The sequence below is a fragment of the Giraffa tippelskirchi genome, chromosome 1 (genome assembly GCF_054371585.1).
Source record: "Giraffa tippelskirchi isolate mGirTip1 chromosome 1, T2T-mGirTip1v1.2.pri, whole genome shotgun sequence".
Lineage (NCBI taxonomy): Eukaryota > Metazoa > Chordata > Mammalia > Artiodactyla > Giraffidae > Giraffa > Giraffa tippelskirchi.
In genome coordinates this window covers 82,969,997-82,992,555 of record NC_137275.1, presented here as the reverse complement: position 1 = coordinate 82,992,555, position 22,559 = coordinate 82,969,997, and the positions used below count along the sequence as shown (strand labels likewise).

General features: G+C 40.1%; 1 protein-coding gene and 1 long non-coding RNA gene across 34 annotated transcripts in view; both read right to left on the bottom strand.

The window, feature by feature from the left end:
• Positions 1 to 22,559, bottom strand: part of LOC145547098 (uncharacterized) — a 745,699-nt gene that overhangs the window by 343,293 nt on the left and 379,847 nt on the right. The window lies entirely within an intron of this gene.
• LOC145547179 (uncharacterized) lies at positions 16,996 to 21,927 on the bottom strand. The gene is made up of 2 exons (XR_014083627.1): positions 17,379 to 21,927; positions 16,996 to 17,236 (listed from the first exon to the last, which is right to left on the bottom strand). It is a non-coding gene; the product is annotated as an uncharacterized LOC145547179 (long non-coding RNA).

Here is a 22,559-nt window from a genome sequence, read left to right as displayed (position 1 = left end):
ATTTAAATCCCTTTTTTAATCAAGGTCCAATTATGGCTGATTAATCTCTTTGCCCTCTTCATAGATTAAGCCTTGTTGTGGTAAAGGGGATTGCATAAATCAATGAAGCAATGAGCCATGCCATGCAGGGCCACCCAGGACGGATGGGTTATAGTGAAAAGTTCTGATAAAATGTGGTCCACTGGAGGAGGAAATGACAAAACACTCCAGTATTTTTATTTGATAACCCTATGAACAATATGAAAACACAAAAAAAATATGACACCAGAAGATGAGCCTTCAGGGTCAGAAGGTATCCAATATGCTGCTAGGGAAGAGCAGAGGGCAATTACTAATAGCCCCAGAAAGAATGAAATGGATGAACTAAAGTGGAAAAGATGCTCAGTTGTAGATGTGTCTGGGGGTGAAAGGAAATTCCAATGCTGTAAGAACAACAGTGTCAAGATAATATGCTGGTCATAGCAAACACCCTTTTCTAACAGCCCAAAAGATGACTCTACACATGGACATCAACAAATGGTCAATAACCAAATCAGATTGATTATGTTCTTTGCAGCCGAAGATGGAGAAGCTCTATATAGTCAGCAAAAACAAGATCTGGATCTGACTGTGGCTCCAATGATGAGCTCCTTTTTCCAAAATTCAGGCTTAAATTGAAGAACATAGGGAAAACCACTAGGCATTCAACTATGACCTAAATCAAATCCTTTATTATTTTACAGTGGAGGTGATGGATAGATTCAGGGAGTTAGATCTGGTAGACAGAGTGCCCGAGAAGTATGGACAGAGGTTCATAACACTGTATAGGAGGCAGTGACCAAAATCACCCCAAAGAATAAGAAATGCAAGAAAGCAAAGTGGTTGTCTGAGGAGGCTTTATGAATAGCTGAGGGAAAAAGAGAAAATAAAGGCAAAGGAAAAATATACCCAACTGAATTCAGAGTTCCAGAGAATACCAAGAAGGGATAAGAAAGCCTTCTTAAATAAATAATGCAAAGTAACAGAGGAAAACAACAGAATGGGAAAGACTAGAGATATCTTCAAGAAAACTGGAGATAGTAAGGGAACATTTCATGCAAGGATGGGAATGATAAAGAACAGAGATGGTAAGGACCTGAAAGAAGAGGTTGCAAGAATACACTGAAGAACTATACAAGAAAGGTCTTAATGCCTGGGTAACCATGATGGTGTGGTCACTTACCTAGAGCCAGATATCCTGGAGTGTGAAGTCAAATGGGCCTTAGGAAGCATTAATACAAACAAGGCTAGTGCAAGTGATGGAATTCCAGCTGAATTATTTAAAATCCTAAGAGATGATTCTGTTAAAGTGTTGCACTCAATATGTCAACAAATTTGGAAAACTCAGTAGTGGCCACAAGACTGGAAAAGGTCAATTTTCATTCCAATCCCAGAAAAGGCAATATCAGAGAATGTTCAAACTACTGTACAATTGTACCTATTTCACATGCTAGCAAGATTATGCTCAAAATCCTTCAAGCTAGACTTTAGAAGTATGTGAATCAAGAACTTCCTGATGTACAAGGTGTGTTTAGAAAAGGAGAGGAACCAGAGATAAAGTTGCCAACATCCTTTGGATCGTAGAGAAAGCAAGGGAATTCGAGAAAAAACATCTACTTCTGCCTCACTGGCTACACTAAATCCTTTGATTGTGTGTATCATAATGAATTGTGGAAAATTCTTAAAGAGATGGGAGTATCAGACCACTTTGCCTGTTTCCTGAGAAACCTATATTCAGGTCAAGAAGCAGTTAGAACTGTACATGGAACAATGGACTGATTCAAAATTGGGATAGGAGTATGACAAGGCTGTATATTGTCACCCTGTTTATTTAACTTCTAAGCAGAGTACATCATGAAAAATAGTGGGCTGGATAAATCGCAAGCTAGAATCAAGATTTCTGGGAGAAATATCAACAATCTTAGATATGCAGATGATACTGCTCTAATCACAGAAAGTGAAGAGGAACTGAAGACCCTTTTGATGAAGGTGAAAGAGGAGAGTGAAAAAACTGACTTAAAACTCCAAATTCAAACAACTAAAATCATGGCATCTGGTCTCATTACTTAATGGCAAATAGAAGGGGGAAAAGTAGAAGCAATGACAGATTTTGTTTTCTTGGGTTCCAAAATCACTGCAGACAGTGATTGTAATCATAAAATTAAAAGACACTTGCTCCTTGGAAGGAAAGCTATGAAAAACCTTGACTGTGTATTAAAAGTCAGAGATATTACTTTGCTGTCAATGGTCTGTATAGTCAAAGCTATGGTTTTTCTAGTAGTAATGTAAGGAAGTGAGAGTTCGACCATAAAGAAGGCTGAGTGCCAAAAAATTGATGTTTTTGAATTGTGGTGCTGGAGAAGACTCTTGAAGAGTTCCTTGGGCTGTAAGGAGATCAAACCACTCAATCCTAAAGAAACCAACCCTGAATATTCATTCAAAAGACTGATGCTGAAGTTGAAGCTCTAATACTTTGGCCACCTGATGCAAAGAGCCAACTTATTGGAAAAGACCCTAATGCTGGAAAATATTGTAGGCAAAAGGAGAAGGGGATGGCAGAGGATGAGATGCTTATCAAAATAGCATCACAAACTCAAACTGACATGAATTTAAGAAAATTCCTGGAGACAGTGGAGGATGGAGGACCCTGGTGTGCTGCAGTCCATGGGGTCACAATGAGTCGGAAACAACTTAGTGACTGAACAACAACAAATCTTTTGCATTCCATTAATATTCTCTTGGATAGCAGACTATATGAAGTCCCACTGCTTTGTTGGTCTTAGCTACCATTTTAGTGGGTCCCCCTAAATAAAACGATGACCACTGACTTGGGCTAAGATACTTATCACTCTGGTTTGCTATCAATGCCACACTAACTGGCTGTTACTCAACTCTAATTTATCTTTGATAGATATCACACGTCTCTCCATGTAAGACATTTATCCTCTGACCCCCAAGTCTACATTATCATTAAAGTTAAGGAAGGTCTCTTCCTCATGAAAAAAATCATCACTTAAGCTCCTAAGTGGTGAGGATGTATTCTTTCAGTCAGGACATTTTCTACTTTTTCTGAGTTGGAGGAAAATACATGAGTTGCAATACTTAAGGTGGACATAAAACTGAAAAGCCCAATTGACAATTTAGCAGTATGTAATAACTGATTTCAAACAACATTACTTTGAATGAGTTCCTGCCTCCCAAGGCACCCACCCCTTCTCATGTTTGCTATATTTTTGGTTGTCTCCATTGTTAAGAAGTATCTCAAGTTATGGATCCTAGGGCTGTCAGTTACAAAATCATTCTACCATTTTCCAGTTACAAATTAGCTCATCTTGTAAATACAGCACCTAATTACCAGTTTTTAATTGTACTTTTGCATAGTCTTATCACTTCCTTTTTATTCAGATAGGTAGAAGTATTGAATTTTAAAAGATCTGATTATAGTTACAAAGATAAAGACACACATAAAATATTTGCTTTTGCATATGATCCTTGTAAATAACTTGCAGCCAGGATATAATTAAATAGCATATGTCTAGGCCAGGTCAGGGAGAAAATGGGATCAAAAATGTGTGCTTTTTTAAAAGTGACCCCAATTCATAAATGTGATTCTACCCTTATTGGAGGAATAAATAAAGGGTTATTAAATCATAGCTAAAATTAAACAGTTTCAAAACCTAAATAGTTACTGAACAGTACTTTGATCTATTGTAGCCTGACAACACATAGGAAGCTGACAAACAACTTCAGGGGAAAACCAGAGGGAGTCCTTTCCTTAGGAATCTGAATTATAAAGAAGGTATGCAACTTGCCCAGGGCACACCCTGAGTAGCCCAAAGGAGGTCCATATATGCAAGTTTAAGTCCAAAATCCATACTTTTTCTTCCTTACAAATCAACTTTTACAGTGAATATAAAATGATCTTACTAAATCATAAAATGCTTCAATTCAAAATTGTAAATGTGTTGATAGCTTCAGTTTGTTAGGTAGTTAGAATAGGAAAAAGGAGTCCAGAATGGAGGTGGCTAAAAGACACAGAAGGGAAAAGTCCAAGAAAATAAAACAAAGGAAGTTCTGAGGACCGGAGTGAGGACCTCAGGTAAATCAAACAGCACTCCTGGCTAGCCCAATTTACATAGGGCAGGCTCAGTGGGAGGAGAAAAACATATAAAAAGAGGAGCCAAAATTGAGCCGGGGGTTTCTCTTCTCTTTGAGTCTTTTGGGTCTACCTGCCCTCATGCTTCGAGGATGTATTTTCCTTTGCTTTCTAAACAAAAATGAGCTATAACACAGGACGGTAGCACTGGTCCCTCTGTCGCTTCAAACTTTTGCTACAGTGAGACAGAACCAAGGAAATTGCACACTCCTCTGACACACATGGTGAGGTTTACAATTTAACCTGGCTGAAGCAATCTCGGCTCGGCCCCCTGTGAGGCGGAAGCCAAGCACAGCAGAAGCCCAACTTGGTGAAAGCGCCTGTGTTGGAAGCTGAACGTGAAGAAAACCCAGTGACAAGCAGCCCAGCGTGCTGGAGACTGGGACAGCAAAACAAACTCGGCAGAAACTCATGTGGCTCAGTTTCAGATTCCAGAAGACCTTTGGTTAAGGTAGGAGGTCCTTGCTCCTGTGGCTGGAAGGACATATGGCTAACAAAATCTTAATTCCTTTACAATCTCTCGTTTCTTGTTTCCTTGAACCCCGCTCGAACAGGTGAGCGCCAGTGGGTGCAAATGAGGGACTCTGACAGGGGCTACTTAGTAGCTGTTGCCCAAGGGGGTTGGGGTTCTTCTGTCCTTAATCTTCTTTGTGCCAAGGATCAGGCCAAAGAAAACTGTGAGTACAGGTCAGGTATTTAGCAGATTTTCTGGCAGGTTATGAAGGGGATTCCTCGGCACATTTTGCCCACTTCCTTTTCCTCCTGTTCTTCAGCTCCTCTCTCCCAGGACTTGAGCCTGGCCAAAACCCACGGTGTCTGGTTTTAGGACCTAATGGAGCTCAGGCTCTGGATGTCTCATTGCAAAAAAAAAAAAAAGAAAAGAAAAATTCAGTGAGAGACACAGTGATAGGTGAAAGGTGGATTTGTTTAGATTTAGAGAGAAGAACACTCCAAAGGGTGTGGGCCATTGCAGAGGATGAGTGTAATGGCCATGGAATGTGGTGTGGTTAGTTTTTGCAAGCTGGGTGATTTCGTATGCTAATGACTGGGAGGATCATTCCAACAATTGGGGAACCACCCACTCCTCTGTCTTTTGAAAGTGTCTTGGAACTGTCCTGGCACCTCTGGGTATCATTTAGCTTGCAGATTGAGGATCAAGGTCTAGTTGAATTTGACTTGTCATCTTGGACCCATTTGATTATAATCAGTTTATGTTATGCCCTCGGGCTATGTCATTCTTTCAAAAGTTGTGCCCTTCCCCCTTCCCTCCTGTTTCATGCTCTTTTCCTGAGCCCCATCTGGACCCCAACAATGTTGCCTCTACAATCTTCTGGAGGGACAACAAGAAAATAGCTAGCCTTTGGCAGAGAAATGCTGTATAATATACTATCTCTCTAGATATTTAGGCCTTCATCTTCCATGTTTCCTGCAACATGTGCAACAACAGCATCTCTCAGTGAACCCGCTAGGGTGGGTGACAGGCACACAATACCTGTTAGAGGTTTATCTGTTGGTGGCATCCCTTCAAGGGCAATTGGGCTTCTAGGGATAATGTTTGCCACTTTGGGAGTTAGCCCTGCAGGCTGTTTGGGCCCAAACCCTTGCCACCCTTCTCCTAAAGTTAACAAACATACCCCCGAATCAAATCTCCACTTCACTTTTATGGAACATCTGGTCTGTTGCCTCTTATCAATTTGTTCTTAAGCCACTTACTAAGTCCTACAACCAGGACCCTTACCCCTTGTAAGCAACATCACTCCACCCCACTTCTTATTTTTAAAATACTCCTGACACCCCTAACAGAATCAAATAACCCGTTCCTTTGTCATTACTTCTGTTATTACCTAAAGTGAGTCTATGACAATGAGATGTTTACCACTGGAAACACCCTAAGTTTTTCTTGTGGAGGACTAGGGGAGGAAATCAGTGACTTACATTCCCTCAGAGCAATAAGAGGATAAGGCTTATGGCTGTTTCACCAGGTTCCCAGTCTCAGGGCACAGGCTTGGATTGCTTTACATCATGAGATCTATTTCCATCCACAGTGGACAAATCAGCAATGAGTTAAGATTACAAACCCTTAATCCTACCCAGTACTAGTCATGCTGGAGGCCTTGGGGATGCCCAACTTCAGCCTGTAGATCCCAGGAAGTCAACCTGCCTCGAACTGCCTGGGGATCTGCACTCTGACCCAGGGATGCCTGGCTCTCAGGTTGCAACAGTACTGGTATGATAAGCTTCAGAAAGACTCACCCCTAAGGAAGTCCACCCATGGAAATAGAAGGAAACCTATTAGTTGTGGGACTGTGCCTGGTCTCAGCAATAACTCAGGAGTCCAACGAGAATGCTATTGTCATTCTGGAAAGTCTAAAAGAGGCCCTCCAAAAGTTTACCTATCTGGACTTAGACTCTTACAAGGGACAGGTGATTTTAAAGTACAAATGCCTGTCCCAATGTGCATCAGACATCAGGATAAAGTTACAACAGCTACAGCAGCAGGACCCTGTTGCCTCTTTACATGAGATGGTCCAGACAGCCACCAATACCTTTTATAACAGAAAACAGGAGAGGTAGGCCAATGCTCAGGAAATGGAGAAAAGGAAGGAGACAAGGCATGCCCAGATGCTGGCTGCCCTCCAGGGAAACTCTATGGCAAACTCTGAGTCCTTGAAGGACAAGGCACGGGGCAAACGCCTAATCTGTAGACAGGCGGGACACTGGGCCAAAGAATGTCCAAACCATGACAAGTCTCCTAAAATGGCTTGCTACAAATGCCATCAGTTGGAACATTGGGCAGCATTCTGCCCTGGGGAACCAAGAGCCTCAAGGTGAAGTGCCAAGCCTTCCCTCACAATGGTTCAACAGGACTGAAGCAGCCCACTCCAGCCAGCCCGCCTGTCACAGATAACCATCATGGGGCTGGAGCCAGGGGTGCAATTGGATGTGGCAGGTATGTCTGAGAATTTCTTGGTTGACACAGGGCCTACCTACACTGACCTGGCCTCCTACTCCAGAGCCTTCTCCTCCCAAACCCATACCATTTTGCGTGCTACAGGAAAAACAATTACAAAAAGATTCACCTGAGCACTTATTTGTTGCTGGGATGGACAAATATTTTCCCACAAGTTTCTAGTCATCCCTGAGTGTTCTAGTCTCTTGTTGGGAAGAGATATACTCACTAAACTGGGGACAACCCTTGTGATGGGATACTTTTCAGCCCCTAGAACCGTACAGCTTCTGGTTACTACTGAGGAATCCATTACACCCTCTCCAATAGGGAGGGACCAAAAACTATAGGAAGACAAAATTAACCCCCAGGTGTGGGATCAGGGGACTCCTGGATGAGTCCACCAAGCTGAACTGGTCGTCATTGTCCTCTGAGATCCCACTTGGTTTCCAAACCAGAAACAATACCTTCTTAGAAGAGAAGTTTGGGAAGGACTACAGCCTCTAAATAAATAAATAAAATAAATACAAATAAATAGAAATAAAATAAATAAATTCCTTGCCTGTGGGCTATTGGTCCCCACCAGTTCTCTGTGTAACACCCTGATCCTCCCTGTAAAGAAAAAGGATGGGACCTGGCCAATGGCTCAAGATATTCGGATCATAAATGAAGCTGTAGTCCCCCTCCATCCCACAGTACCTAATCCCTATGTAATCTTGAGAGAAATCCTGCCCAGTGCCAAGTGGTTTACAGTCCTGGATCTCAAAGATGCATTCTTTTGCATACCACTGGCTAAAGAACCCCAATATCATCTTGTCTTCAAGTGGGAGGTTCCAGGAGAAAAACACCAACAGATGATTTGGACAGCATTACCTCAGGGGATCAGACATAGCCCCCACCTGTTTGGGCAGGCTCTTAGCTGGGATCTCCTAGATCTGGATCTGGGACCTAACAGGAAAATATTAAAATACTTAGGTGACCTACTAATCTGCTATCCAGATGAGAAAAGTGACCAACAACATGTAATTCAGGTTCTAAACTTTTTGGCAGAGAGGGGTTACAAAGATTCCCATGCTAAGGCACAGATAGTCGAGACGAATGTCACTTACCTGGGAGTTCAGATTACACACGGGTCTAGGAGGCTGTCCTCTGATCAAGCACAAAGAATCCTGCAGTTGCCCTCCCCCATGACTTGAACACAATTGCAAGCTTTCCTGGGGCTAACTGGGTATTGTAGAATTTGGATACCTGACTATGGTCTAATTGCCCAGCCCTTATATGAAAGCTTGAAGGGAATGGGAAGATTCAATTCCACTGAGGTGGGGAACTCCTCAAAAGAAGGCAGAGGCTACACTAAAACAAGCCTTAACTCAGGCACCTGCCTTGAGGTTGCCGGACCCAGAAAAACCATTCCAACTTTATGTCCACAAAAGAGAGGGAGTAGCTTTGGGAGTGTTAACTCAAAGGCTGGAGTCTGAGCCCCAGCCTGTAGCTTGCTTATCCAAGAGGCTCAACCCAACTGCCCGAGGCTGGCCTCCCTGCCTTCGAAATCTTGCAGCTATTGCAATCCTGATAGAAGATGCTTTAAAATTCTCTTTGTGGGGAAAATTAACTATTTTTACCAGCCACCAAGTGAAACAATTCCCAAATGGGAGAGGCCATTTATGGATGTCTGATCAAAGAATCTGCTGATGGTGATTGCAGCCATGAAATTAAAAGACGCTTACTCCTTGGAAGGAAGGTTATGACCAACCTAGATAGCATATTGAAAAGCAGAGACATTACTCTGCCAACAAAGGTCCATCTAGTCAAGGCTATGGTTTTTCAAGTGGTCATTTATGGATGAGAGTTGGATGGTGAAAAAAGCTGAGCACCGCAGAATTGATGCTTTTGAACTGTGGTGTTCGAGAAGACTCTTGAGAGTCCCTTGGACTGCAAGGAGATCCAACCAGTCCATCCTAAAGGAGATCAGTCCTGGGTGTTCATTGGAAGGACTGATGTTGAAGCTGAAACTCCAATACTTTGGCCACCTCATGCAAAGAGTTGATTCATTGGAAAAGACCCTGATGCTGGGAAGGATTGGGGGCAGGAGGAGAAGGGGACGACAGAGGATGAGATGGTTGGGTGGTATCACTGACTCGATGGATATGGGTTTGGGTAAACTCTGGGAGTTGGTGATGGACAGGCAGGCCTGGTGTGCTGCGATTCATGGGATTGCAAAGAGTCGGACACGACTGAGCAACTGAACTGAACTGCACTGATCAAAGAATCCTCAGATATCAAGTAGTGCTGATGGAAAATCCAGGCCTGCCTATATTTCCCTGTGAGGTTCTTAACCCTGCCACCCTCCTGCCTACCCTCGAGGGCCCTCTTCCCTTTCATTCTTGCCTAGAAACCTTGGATCACTGGACAAAATCCCGAGAGGGACTGTCAGAAGATCCTCTGACCAATCCTGAGGAAATCTGGTACATTGATGGAAGCAGCTTTGTCTTGGATGGAAAAAGAAGAGCTGGATATGCAGTAGTCTCCAATTTTGAGACCATAGAGGCTAAACCTTTGCCACCAGTTACTTCAGACCAATTAGCTGAGCTCATTAGCCCTCACTCGAGCTTTAGAGCTGGGAAAAGGAAAAAGAGTAGCCATTTACACTGACTCCAAGTATGCCTTTCTGGTGCTACATGCACATGCTGCTATTTGGAAAGAAAGAGGCCACTTGAGCACCCGAGGGTCCCAAATCAAATATGGTGATCAAATCCTTAGGCTCTTAGAGCAGTCCATCTGCCCACTGAGGTTTCAGTCTCCCATTGTAAAGTACAACAAAAAAGGGGCACGAGGGAACCAAGCAGCTGATCAGGCAGCTAAGAAAGCAGCATTACAGAACAATGACCTAATAGGGGTTGCCACCTTGTTTCCACAGACTAATTTGCCAGAAACTCCTTCACATACTGAAGGTGAGACTCTTAAAGCTAAGAGTGAGGGCTTTCAAGAAGATAATATGGGGTGGTTCCAAATGGAGGGACTCCTTTTTCTGCCTGAGAACCTCCAATGGAAGTTGGTTAACTCCTTACATGCCACCACTCATTTAGGGGAGAAGGCCCTCCAAAGATTACTAAGAAGGTCCTTCACAGGAACAGATCTCCAAATGACTATAAGGCAAGTGGTCTCCTCTTGTCTCACCTGCCAGTTAAACAACCCCCAGGGACATCGAAGACCCCAGCTGACCCAACCCATCCAATGGCATGGGACCTACCCAGGAGAGGACTGGCAGATGGATTTCACCCAGATGCCAGTTTCTCAAGGGTGTAAATACCTATTGGTCATGATAGATACATTCACAGGATGGATTGAAGTCTTTCCCACCTGGACTGAGAAGGCTGAGAAGTTGGTAAAAAAACCTGCTCCATGAAATCATTCTGATATTTGGTCTGCCCAGGTCATTACAAAGTGACAATGGGACATTATTTACTTCTAAGATCACCCAAGGGGTCTCTAGAGCCTTGGGCATTACTTATTATCTCCATTGTGCCTGGAGGCCTCAGTCTTCAGGAAAAGTAGAAAGAGCCTACCAATTCTTAAAATCAGCAATAAAAAAGATAACCCAGGAGACCTCCCTGGGATGGAAGGAGGCTTTACCAATAGCTCTCCTCTGCACCCATATTGCCCCTAAGGAACAGGTTGGTCTTAGTCCCTATGAGATGCTATATGGGAGACCTCTGGTTTATGTCAATGACCTCTTCCTAGATCCAAAGCCTCAGTTCCTCCGGTCTTATAGCATGGCCATTGGGCAATTCCAACAAGATGTATGCTTGCGGGATGTCAACCAGGACCCAAAAGATTCTAAAGAGCCACCCACCACTATATGCTCCAGGGACTCAAGTCCTAATTAAAGTCTGGAAAGATGGATCCCCAAAGGCTCAACTCCAGTCCACGTGGAAGGGCCTCTACCCTGTAACACTTTCTACCCCCACAGTAGTCAAGGTACCAGGACAAAACTCCTGGATTCACTTCTCACAAGTCAAGCCATGGAAGAAAACAGAAGAGCACACTCAATACACCTATGAGGCACTGGGAGATCTCAGATACCTATTCAGGACTACAAATGAGTGCCATTCTAATGAGCGCCCCCAAAATTAAGTTTCTGGGGATAAGCAGAGTCAGACACAACTGAGTGACTGAACTGAACTGAACTGGGGATAAGATTTCTCAGGAGAGCTCTAAAGAGCCAACACATCTTGGCAGGGGTTGTACTCCAGAATAGATGGTACTTGATCCCTGAACAAGGAAGGACTTGAGTCATATTGAATGAGATGTGTTGTTTCTGGGTAAATACCTCCAGCTAAGTTACAGAAAGTCTAAAAACATTCAGATCCTACAGGATTTCAAAGAATGAGCTGGAGAGTTCTTGAGATGGCTACAGTCTCTCTTTGGGGGATCCTTCTCCTGGCAAGGGGGAATTTGGAGTTGGCTAATGTCCCTACTAAGCCCTGTTATCACCATAATGATGCTGCTTATGATTGCTCCATGTAGTATCAATTGTCTAACCCATTTTGTGTCTTCCCAGGTCAACAAGCTACAACATGCAGTGCCAGTTCAACAAAGATATATAACTACAGCCAACCATGGAAAATATCACTCACCCTTAGATGGACACTGCTGTAAGGACTCTGAAGCTTGGAAGTAGCAAGAGGGGGTGGCCCAATGCCCCTCGCCATCCCAATTCAGCAGGAAGTAGACAGAGAGACCTCAACGCCCCTATTCCCAGAGAATTGGGCCTCCTATCTCTTGAGGGGGGAATGTTAGGTAGTTAGAATAGGAAAAAGGAGTCCAGAATGGTGGTGACTAAAAGACAAAGAAGGGAAAACCCACAAAAATAGAACAAAGGAAGTCCGAGGACTGGAGTGAGGACCTCAGGTAAAACAAACAACTCTTCTGGCTAGCCCAGTTTACACAGGACAGGCTCAGGGGGAGGGAAAAAAAAAAATATATATATATATATATATATACACACATATATAGATAGATAGAGGAGCCAAAATTGAGCTGAGGGCTTCTCTTATCTTCGAGTCTTTTGGGTCAACCCAAAAGACCTCCTAACACCCTTCCATTTTCCACTGTTGCTTCCTACAGCCTATTCCCAGCAGAGCAGCTGGCTGATTCTGTTTTACCATGGACTGTGGAACAGTTCTACTCAAACTCTCCAGATTTTCTCTGTATTTCTAAGAGTTAAAGCTATAATCCCTACAGAGTCCTTCCAAGATCTATCAGATTTGAACTTCTGTTACGTTTGCTGATGGTGCTGCCTACTACCTGCTCCCTTCCTTTTCCTGTCACCTGTGCTAGAATTCTTACTAATTCCTCACACACTCCAGGTAGCACCTGACTCAAAGTCTTTGCTGGGGCTGTTGCCTCTTTCTCCAGATAGCTGCATGGCTCACTCCCAGATTTCCTTCAGCTCTTCCTTGTGTGTCAGTTGATGAGGCCTTTGACTACTCCTCCTGTCCTCCCAATCTTCCTTATCCTGCTGTATTATCCCAAGCCATTTGTCACTTCCTAAAGTACTATATAATTTAATTACTATGCTCATTTTTTACATTTTTGTCCCTACTCACTAAAATGTAAGCCCCACAAAGAAAGTTTTTCTCGTGCTTTGTTGTTGGATGAATTTCCACAGCATGGGATGATATCTGTTGCAGTTGGCAGTCAATTAATATTTTGAGAGAGAAATGAATGAATAAATGAAAACAGAAACAAAAGAGGAAAGAAAAAAAAAGAAGGAAACTAATAACAAAAAATGTTTATTACTATTATTATGGAATCTATATATTATCTCTTATGGTGATAGCTCACTGTGTGATTAAACTATGGGAATTTAAAACTTTGGAATAATAACTTATAGTATAATTATAGTGAGAATATTTGGGGTGATTTTGAAAATATTAGATGTGAATTTAAAATACAGATGTTTACAAATGCCAAGAGGTGCCTAAGGAAACATGAGAACCAAATGTAACACCTCCTGAATGGGATTCTAGACACCTCACCACCCAGCTACACATCTGAGATTGACTCAATCAATTGCCTGTTATAACTTTCCTATATTCAAGTTTTTTTTCCTTTAAAGTAATATTTCTCCTCTGGCTCACTTACTATCTCTTTATTTTAAGCCACCATTCTACTTTGAAACTCCATCATTTATTTTTGTCATCTTCTGTTATTCTCCCATTATATTAGTAATACCAAGGACTAATAAACTCCCACTGCTCAAAGTTTCTGGTATATAGTATACAACAATATTTCTTATGCAAATAAATAAGAGATACATAGATAATAGTCATTCTCAGGTTATTAAGTGAAAATCATATTATTCCAATCAAATTCTAAGATTTATTTAAAAGTTGATAGAATACTCCGGTAGCATCAAAGGTATAAACACTGATTTATTCTTTTTGATTTTTCTTAATATAATTTAAGTGAAAGTGTTAGTTGCTCAGTTGTGTCTGACTCTCTGTGACCTCATGGACTATAGTCCACCAGGCTCCTCAGTCCATGGAATTCTCCAGGTAAGAATACTGGAGTGGGTTGCCATTCCCTTCTCCAGAGCATCTTCCCAACCCGGGGATCAAACCTGGATCTCTGGATTGCAGGCAGATTCTTTCCTATCTGAGCTACCAGGGGAGCCCTAATATAATTTTTATGACAATGCATCAAAACACTAAAATGTGTTATATGTGGTGGTTGTCACTATTTCCTTGTGTCTTTGACTGATTTTTTAAGATAAAAAAGTATTACAAAAGACTGTGTATATATTTTACTTTCTCTGTTAAAAATATCATCTAGCTATTTTCTCTTCATTAGTTTTTATAGATATTGTTTGTTTATTAATTCTTATGTTAAAATTAAAAATTTACAGCTACCTGTGAATTTTTGGGTCTGACCAATAGTTCAGAATCCAATCACTAGTAAAAGCTGCAGCATCTGATAGTGATCTGATCTCAGATTTGAGTAGATAATTCTATCCAAAATTCTTTTTCTGCACTGGGATTTTAAAGTAACCCCTTCAAACCAAAATGTCTATGTTCTATTTTGAGAACTTGAAACTAACCACACCCATTTTTAGGCTGTATTCTTAGACCATATGTAGCTCCCTCTCTTTCTTCTGCTCTTTGTTGATACCTGTGTATTATTTGTGCATATTCCTGCATCTTCTTAAAAGTAGAGAAAATATTTCTTCTCCTACCCAATAGCTAGCATAGTATTTTGTATGAAATGCATGCTGAATCCATTTGATTAAATACATTACAGGCAATTTGTGAAATGAATAGAATTAACATTACACTATTTCTACTAAAATTTATAATGCTTCAGCATGTCGCCAAATGGCCACGTCTATTCTTCATTGATTTCCTGTCAATAATTAAACACATATTTTATTGTTTCATTTTACTTAATTGTTCAGAATTTCCCATTTCAGCCATAATTTATTACTTGTTCTATGTTATTTAGGCCTGCTTTCTGGTTCTAAATGACCACAATATCATTTTACAGATATAATTCATATTAGATAGAAAGCTTAATATAGCTTCTCAACATTTGATCACTTCATAATGTCATGTTTTTGGATTAATGGTAGATTGTATCCTATTTCACTAAGTTAAAATGAGGATCTAATAAAAATTATAGTATCTAGAAAGTATAATTTTATTAAAATAATTGAGGGAATATATATCTAGAAGTCACATTCCCCTTAATTGGTCACTGTAGGAATGTTCTGATGCTGCTGTTGTTGACTGGATGTCACTATCAAGGAATGTGAGGTAATATAAAACAGAACTGATAGGGAGATGTCAATTGAAACTGACTTTTCCAGAATCTTCCTGTCTTATATTTCTTTATTGCAAGGAAATGTATGAGCACCTAAATTTTCAATTTTATATAAACTTTTTCATTTGTAATTATATCATTTTTGAGAAACCACTGTCTTGAATCACATTTTTTCCTATTTTGGGTTGTTGGCTGTTGAGTACCTAAGCTACTCCGTGGTACTGCTGCCTTGACATCCATTTTGTTTTGGCCAAGTGACCTGCAGGGATCTTAAACTGACACCAGCCGCTCATGCAAATGCATGCCCTAGATAAGAACTCAAAGAGTCAGAAGCAAGTGTTAAGTTCCTGATTTGCCTCCTCCAACTGCCCTTGTAATTAACAGTCTGCCATTCTCTCAGGGCCTTCCCCTTGTGCTTAGATAAGACCCCCATTCAACTTACCAAAGCTGTACTCTTGGTTTCAATTGACCAATCTGGCCTTAGCCTTGGAACCCCAAAGCAGTCTGTCCCCAGACTGTAATATAGGCATGTGCCCCAGATCCTATGGCTCCGACTGTACTCTGTCTTGACCTCCCCATGTAGCCACTTTAGGCATGCCATGCTTCCCTCAGGACTGTGAGTAATAAACCTCTATTTCAATTTCTCTTTTGGTCTATTGCTAAACTGTGATTCAACATCTGGCACCCAATGCTCCTCTTAACAAATGTTAATTTAACAAAATCAGAACATGGGCAAATTCATTTGTTAAAATAAAATATAAATATCAAATTGAGCAAATTCTGTCAGATATTTTCTTTTAATGTACAGAAGCTCAATAGACATTAAGCCCCTTAAAGGAGAACTATAACTCCAGTGTGAAGAAATATATTGGATTACATGATTATGGAAAAAAATATGAAAACACTTAAGCAAGTACAGAATGGTATGGGGAAAACTTAGCATGGATTAATAAAAAGAAAGGTGAATGTCAAGCTTAACAAACCAATTAACTTTCATCAGGCAAGAGAGTCAATGAGTTCCTGACAGGGGTAAAGCGATAGACAAAATTTGTTTACAGATTAAAAAGCCTCTTTGGCATGCTACCACATCATAGACAAGTACTTGAAATTAACAAGTTATTTATGGAGAAATTATACATTGAATGAAAAAAGTGCACAATGGTGAAGAACATTGACAGGCATTCCAGATTACACAGAAGGAAGAACAAAATGGAACAAGAGGGCTACAGCTGTGCCCACACACTATGTCTGTTCAGAGAGACATCTGTTAAAGGGAACAAAATTCAAAGTTGGGAGAGAACTAGCATTGCCAATCAAGAGTACTGATTCAAACAAATTAGGTTTGTATTAGAAATTTATTTCCTTGATATTTCACTGGCTTTGAATTTCTTAGAAAACATGAAAGAATTTTTTATCAGCAATAGCTATATCTTTCATGCCAAAATGGATTTCACACACTAATGGATAATTAGAATATTCTGTTTGAAGGACATATACAAGAAATGGCAAGGAAGATCTTCACTGCCTTTAGTTATATATTTAGACATAATTTCTCCTCTTTCTTCCTCACTCCATGTTTTCTTATGCCTATACACCCTTTCCAACATAACATTATGTCCCATACATTTTGTATATTCCAATAAAGTCCCATTTTTCTTATTTTCACATCAGTATCAGATCAGATTCCAATATTTTTATACTTTATGTATTTTAATAATTTTCCAAGATAAAATGAATTCTTAAGTATGTAACTCCAAACCTGGCTCACTGGTAAAGTATCTGCCTGCCAAGCAGGAGACGTGGATTTGATCCCTGGGTTGTGAAGACCCCTAGAGAAGGAAATGGCAACCCACTCCAGTATTCCAGTATTGCCTGGGAAATCCAAGGGACAGAGGAGCCTGGTGGCCTACTGTCCATGGGGTTGCAAAAGAGTTGGACACAATTCAGTGACTAAACAACAACAAAAGCTGAGTTACTGATATAATCCCCCTGAAGGTTAATTTTGACACCTCCTTTTCTTCTCCTATCCAGGGGTTTCCTTAATATGTTTATATTTTCTTTTCTTCATTATTCTCAAACTGATTTTATTCAAGTCTCTAATACTGCTAACCTATATTATTTCAATTGGTTCAAACAGTGTCCAATTTTATCTTTATTCTTTAAAGCATGCGCCATGCTAATGGTTTTATGCTGCTGCTGCTGCTAAGTCGCTTCAGTCGTGTCCGACTCTGTGCGACCCCATAGACGGCAGCCCACCAGGCTCCGCCGTCCCTGGGATTCTCCAGGCAAGAATACTGGAGTGGGTTGCCGTTTCCTTCTCCAGTGAATGAAAGGGAAAAGTGAAAGTGAAGTCGCTTAGTCGTCCAACTCTTAGCGACCCCATGGACTGTAGCCTACCAGGCTCCTCCATCCATGGTATTTTCCAGGCAAGAGTACTGGAGTGGGGTGCCATTGCCTTCTCCGAATGGTTTTATAAGCATTATTTTTCATAATTTTTATAGTACTATGTCAAGAAAGGCATTACTATGCCAGTTATACAAACAACGGGAAGGAGAGTTAGAAAAGCCAACAAACTTGCCATAGGCCATTCAATTGGTAAAAGAAGGATCCAGGATTCAAACGATACTCTAAGGATATGTTTCTGTGATACTTCCTATAATTGTTTCCCATCAGTTGTCCTTTCTTTACTCAGCATATCCTTTATATTACTACAAAAACCTTTTTAAAAAAATTATTTGACTTTGAATTTAAATCCCTTCAGTGTATCCCACTCTTCTTATCCATATTGCCTTCTGGATAAAGTCTAAACCCTTAGCATATCATATCAAGTTCTCCCCAACCTGGTCTTTTAGGTCCCATCTCCCCTCATTCCCCACCTAACAGCTCCAGCCATACTAAACTATTAAATTCCTTTTGACAAGTTCTTGTCCTAACCTTCAAGTCATTACAGTTCCCTTAGAGTCTCCTCCCTCATTATCCACTAGGTAATGTGGATAATTTCATCTTCTCTGCCATATTCCATGGTTTGTGGGTAAGCCTCTTTCAGGAGAGTGGCTTACTCTCCCAATGCTTAGCATACTGACTCTAACATAGGAAATGCTCAATAAGAAACAGCTGAATTAATGTACATATATATCCCAATGATTTCCTTCCATCTTATGGTATGAATTTTTAATAATTTAACTTTGATTTATACTCTGAATTTTTAAAATGATTTGATTATGTGTGTTCATGTTTAATTTTTGTTCTTATGTATACAAAATTTTGTGGTCTGAATTTTTCACTTAATCTCACTTATTTAAAAATAGATATTTAGATAGTAATATCTATTTTTCAAAATTATGTTGGGACAGATGCATAATATTACCTCTATTTGGTGTACTTGACCAAATTTCTTTGTCATTGAGAATTAAGACAATTACAATGTTACCCATTATGGATAACATGGCAATAAACATTAGAGTGGAAATATATTTTTTAAATATATTCTTGTCAGTACCTCTCTTATGGTGCATACTCATGAATAGGGTTAGTGGATTAAGGCAACAATTTTTACATGGCTTTAGAAAAGGGTTCAATAAACTAGCCTGTGGGTCAAGTGTGGCCCACTGCTTATTTTTATAAATAAAGTTTTATTGTAACACAGGCACACATTCATTTAGGTATGACCTATGGCCTCTGTCACATTTCTAGGGCAGAGTTGAGTAGTTCAGCCCGTACAGCTGAAAATATTTATTATCTCGCTCTTTACAGAAAAAGTGACCAACTTCTTCTTGAAGACATATTACTCAACTAATTTCTGAGAGGCAGGTTTCATTACCAACAAAGTAAGAGTTGACTGATTTCACCATACCTTCAACTGCGATGAGAGTTATGATTATAGTAAAACATTTATGAATTGCCTTTTCTCCATGACGGTCTCCCACTTTGTACTGAGAGGAAGGATGAGAGATCAAGACTTTGTACCAAGGGGTTTGGCAGCTTAGAAAATTTCCCGGAAGCTTGGTTATGTATGCTTCCAAGTCTATTACTTTGGGAGGCACCATATTAGTACTTCAGTGACTGCCAGGTGCTTCCTTTTTCTAGTTAATGAGCTCTATGGAGTGCTCATTCTCATCGACTTTGCAATGCTAACAAATCCAAGAGAAATGTAAGAAATCTACCCCATCAGACTTTGTGATATTGTCTACTTTAGCATACTGAACTGTTGCAGATGTTTTGCAGTCTAAGAGTACAGTTTAACATATACAGAAATGCCTTAAAGCAAAATTTAGGTTATTGCATAAAGCTTTGCTGACTTGCTACAGCATGGCATTATGCTGAGATTGCATGCCAGGTGCCAAGGGGCTATCAGGTTTCATCATTTCTGAGTTGCAAAATCAAGTAACATGGGTATATAATAGGTCAGATTATCGTCTTGTAATACAATGTGACCCAATTTGCCAAATAAAAATGAAATGAAAACAGCAGCTTGTAGCAACACCTAAAATATCTTCTGAGTCATTATCTCCCTAATGAAAAGCAACACTGGACAATTTCAATGCAAACTGTGGTTTAGCATCTCATTGACTGAATAATGGCTTTTACACATGATGCATTTGCAAACACTTGAAGTGTTACAAAAATGTTACACGGAAATGAGTTAAGGCCATGCTTCTATCCATCCTCAGATGACAAGTAAGATCTTTCTGTCCTTTGTTATTTTACAATAATAATTTGCTTTTTCTTTTATCTTCCACAGATATTAAGTAGAACAGAGTAAGGTTTCCAAGCAGCCTATTTGCTTTGTTTCTGTGTATTTAGATATTATTTCCACTATGGATTATGTGGATATTTGATTCTGACTTAACATTTGACTGATATACTTTTTTCTCAGGAGACTTAGGGAATCTCAAAATAAAAGAGGAGTTGACTTTGTGTATGAAAGTTCTCTCAGGACATAAATTTCTACTGGGCATGTTCTAGTGCCCATAAAACACATCTTGCAACTTTTTAATTGAAGCCTACTGAGACCAGTATGTCTCTATTTTTTAGTTCATTTAAAACATCCCTCTCCAGAAGTGATATTTTCCTTTCAGTAATCAAACAATTACTAGGCTGATTTCACTTCTTTTGAAGAAACTTTCTTGTGTTCATCAGTGTGTTTCTTTCACCCTGATAAGCCCTAGCTACTGGGGCTGGAATAGCTGTTCCATACCAGGCTTGAATATCTGCAGGCATTTTCCTCCTGTTTCACACTGAGTTAGCAATCAATCCCATCTGTTCTTTATCATTAGGATTTCACAGTGTGCTCTAAGCCATTCTTCAAATAAGGTCTTAAATGTCAAGACAGATTTCTAGATAGATATATGCATGCATACACACATAATTTTTTTAATATTCTATAATTCTTACATAGATATTACATAATATGGACACATAGACATCTGGACATAATTATTTGTGAAAGAAACCTCACTTTTATATGCTCATCACTTTATCGTTCTCCATGAAATAGTATTGGATGACTAACTGTTTCATACATCATGTTTATACTATTAGTAAAAGACAACTTATACTTTTTTCAAAAAAACCCATGGATCAAGGCCAGATAATCAGGTGTTAAAACTCTTTGATTTTTATTTTGAGCAATTCTTCATTGACTTATACAATATTTTTGTATTTGATATATTGTCAAAGTCAAGAATATTCAGTACCTAATTCCTCACAGTCCATATTGTTAGGATATCAAGGTTAAAATATAACAGTAGATAAATTGGCTAGTGTATGACATGTGTCTTTAAAGACAAAAAGAAAAACAAAAAACAGTATCCAAGAAAGCCCTACAAAATACTGTCTTCGCACTTTTTAATAGAAAATAAACTCCACTTAATATTTACTTCAAAATATGAACAAAGTTGAGCTGTTATGAATCCTTAAGAGTGCTGTTTTATTGTGTATGGTGTGAAGGTCTTTTAACCCAAAACTTTGCTTCACACAGTGAAATCTGACTACTTCCACAGATTAATACTTTCAAGTAAATACAATTATTTAATGTCTTTAATGTATCTCAAATGCTATCTAATATTTGATCCTTTATCCATCTCCTAAGTCTTTAAAACTATCTTGATCAAAATACTAGATCTGTTTTCATAAGTTCAGTTCAGTTCAGTTCAGTCACTCAGTCGTGTTCGACTCTTTGCAACTCCATTTACTGCAGCACACCAGGCCTCCCTGTCCATCACCAACTCCTTGAGTCCACCCAAACATATGTCCATAGAGTCGGCAATGCAATCCAGACATTTCATCCTTTGTCGTCCCATTCTCCTCCTGCCTTCCATCTTTTCCAGCATCAGGGTCTTTTCCAATGAGTCAGCTCTTTGCATCAGGTGGCCAAAGTATTGGAGTTTCAGCTTCAACATTAGTCGTTCCAATGAACACCCAGGACTGATCTCCTTTAGATTGGACTGGTTGGATCTCCTTGCTGTCTAAGGGATTCTCAAGAGTCTTCTCCAACACCACAGTTCAAAAGCATCAATTCTTTGGCACTCAGCTTTCGTTATAGTCCAACTCTCACATCCATACATGACTACTGGAGAAACCATAGCCTTGACTACATGGACCTTTGTTGGCAAAGTAACGTCTCTGCTTTTTAATATGCTGCCTAGGTTGGTCATAACTTTCCTTCTAAGGATTAAGCGGCTTTTAATTTCATGGTGCAGTCACCATCTATAGTGATTTTGGAGTCAAGAAAAATAAAGTCAGCCATTGTTTCCACTGTTTCCCCATCTATCTGCCATGAAGTGATGGGACCGAATGCCATGATCTTAGTTTTCTGAATGTTGAGCTTTAAGCCAACTTTTTCACTCTCCTCTTTCACTTTCATCAAGAGGCTCTTTAGTTCTTCTTCACTTTCTGCCATAAGGGTGGTGTCATCTGCATATCTGAGGTTATTGATATTTCTCCTGGCAATCTTGACTGCAGCTTGAGCTTCCTCCAGCCCAGCGTTTCTCATGATGTACACTGAATATAAGTTAAATAAGCAGGGTGACAATGTACAGCCTTGACGTACTCCTTTCTTATTTGGAACCAGTCTGTTGTTTCATGTCCAGTTCTAACTGTTGCTTCCTGACTTGCATACAGGCTTCTCAAGAAGCAGGTCAGGTGGTCTGGTAGTCCCATCTCTTTCAGAATTTTCCACAGTTTATTGTGGTCCACACAGTTAAAGGCTTTGGCATAGTCAATAAAGCAGAAATAGAAGTTTTTCTGGTACTCTCTTGCTTTTTCGATGATGCATTGGATGCTAGCAATTTGATCTCTGGTTCCTCTGCCTTTTCTAAAACCAGCTTGAACATCTGGAAGTTCATGGTTCATGTATTGCTGAAGCCTGGCTTGGAGAATTTTATGCTTTACTTTACTAGTGTGTGAGATGAGTGCAATTGTGCGGTAGTTTGAGCATTCTTTGGCATTGCCCTTCTTTGGGATTGGAATGAAAACTGACCTTTTCCAGTCCTGTGGCCACTGCTGAGTTTTCCATATTTGCTGGCATATTTAGTGCAGCACTTTCACAGCGTCATCTTTCAGGATTTGAAGTAGTTCAACTGGAATTCCATCACCTCCACTAGCTTTGTTCGTAGT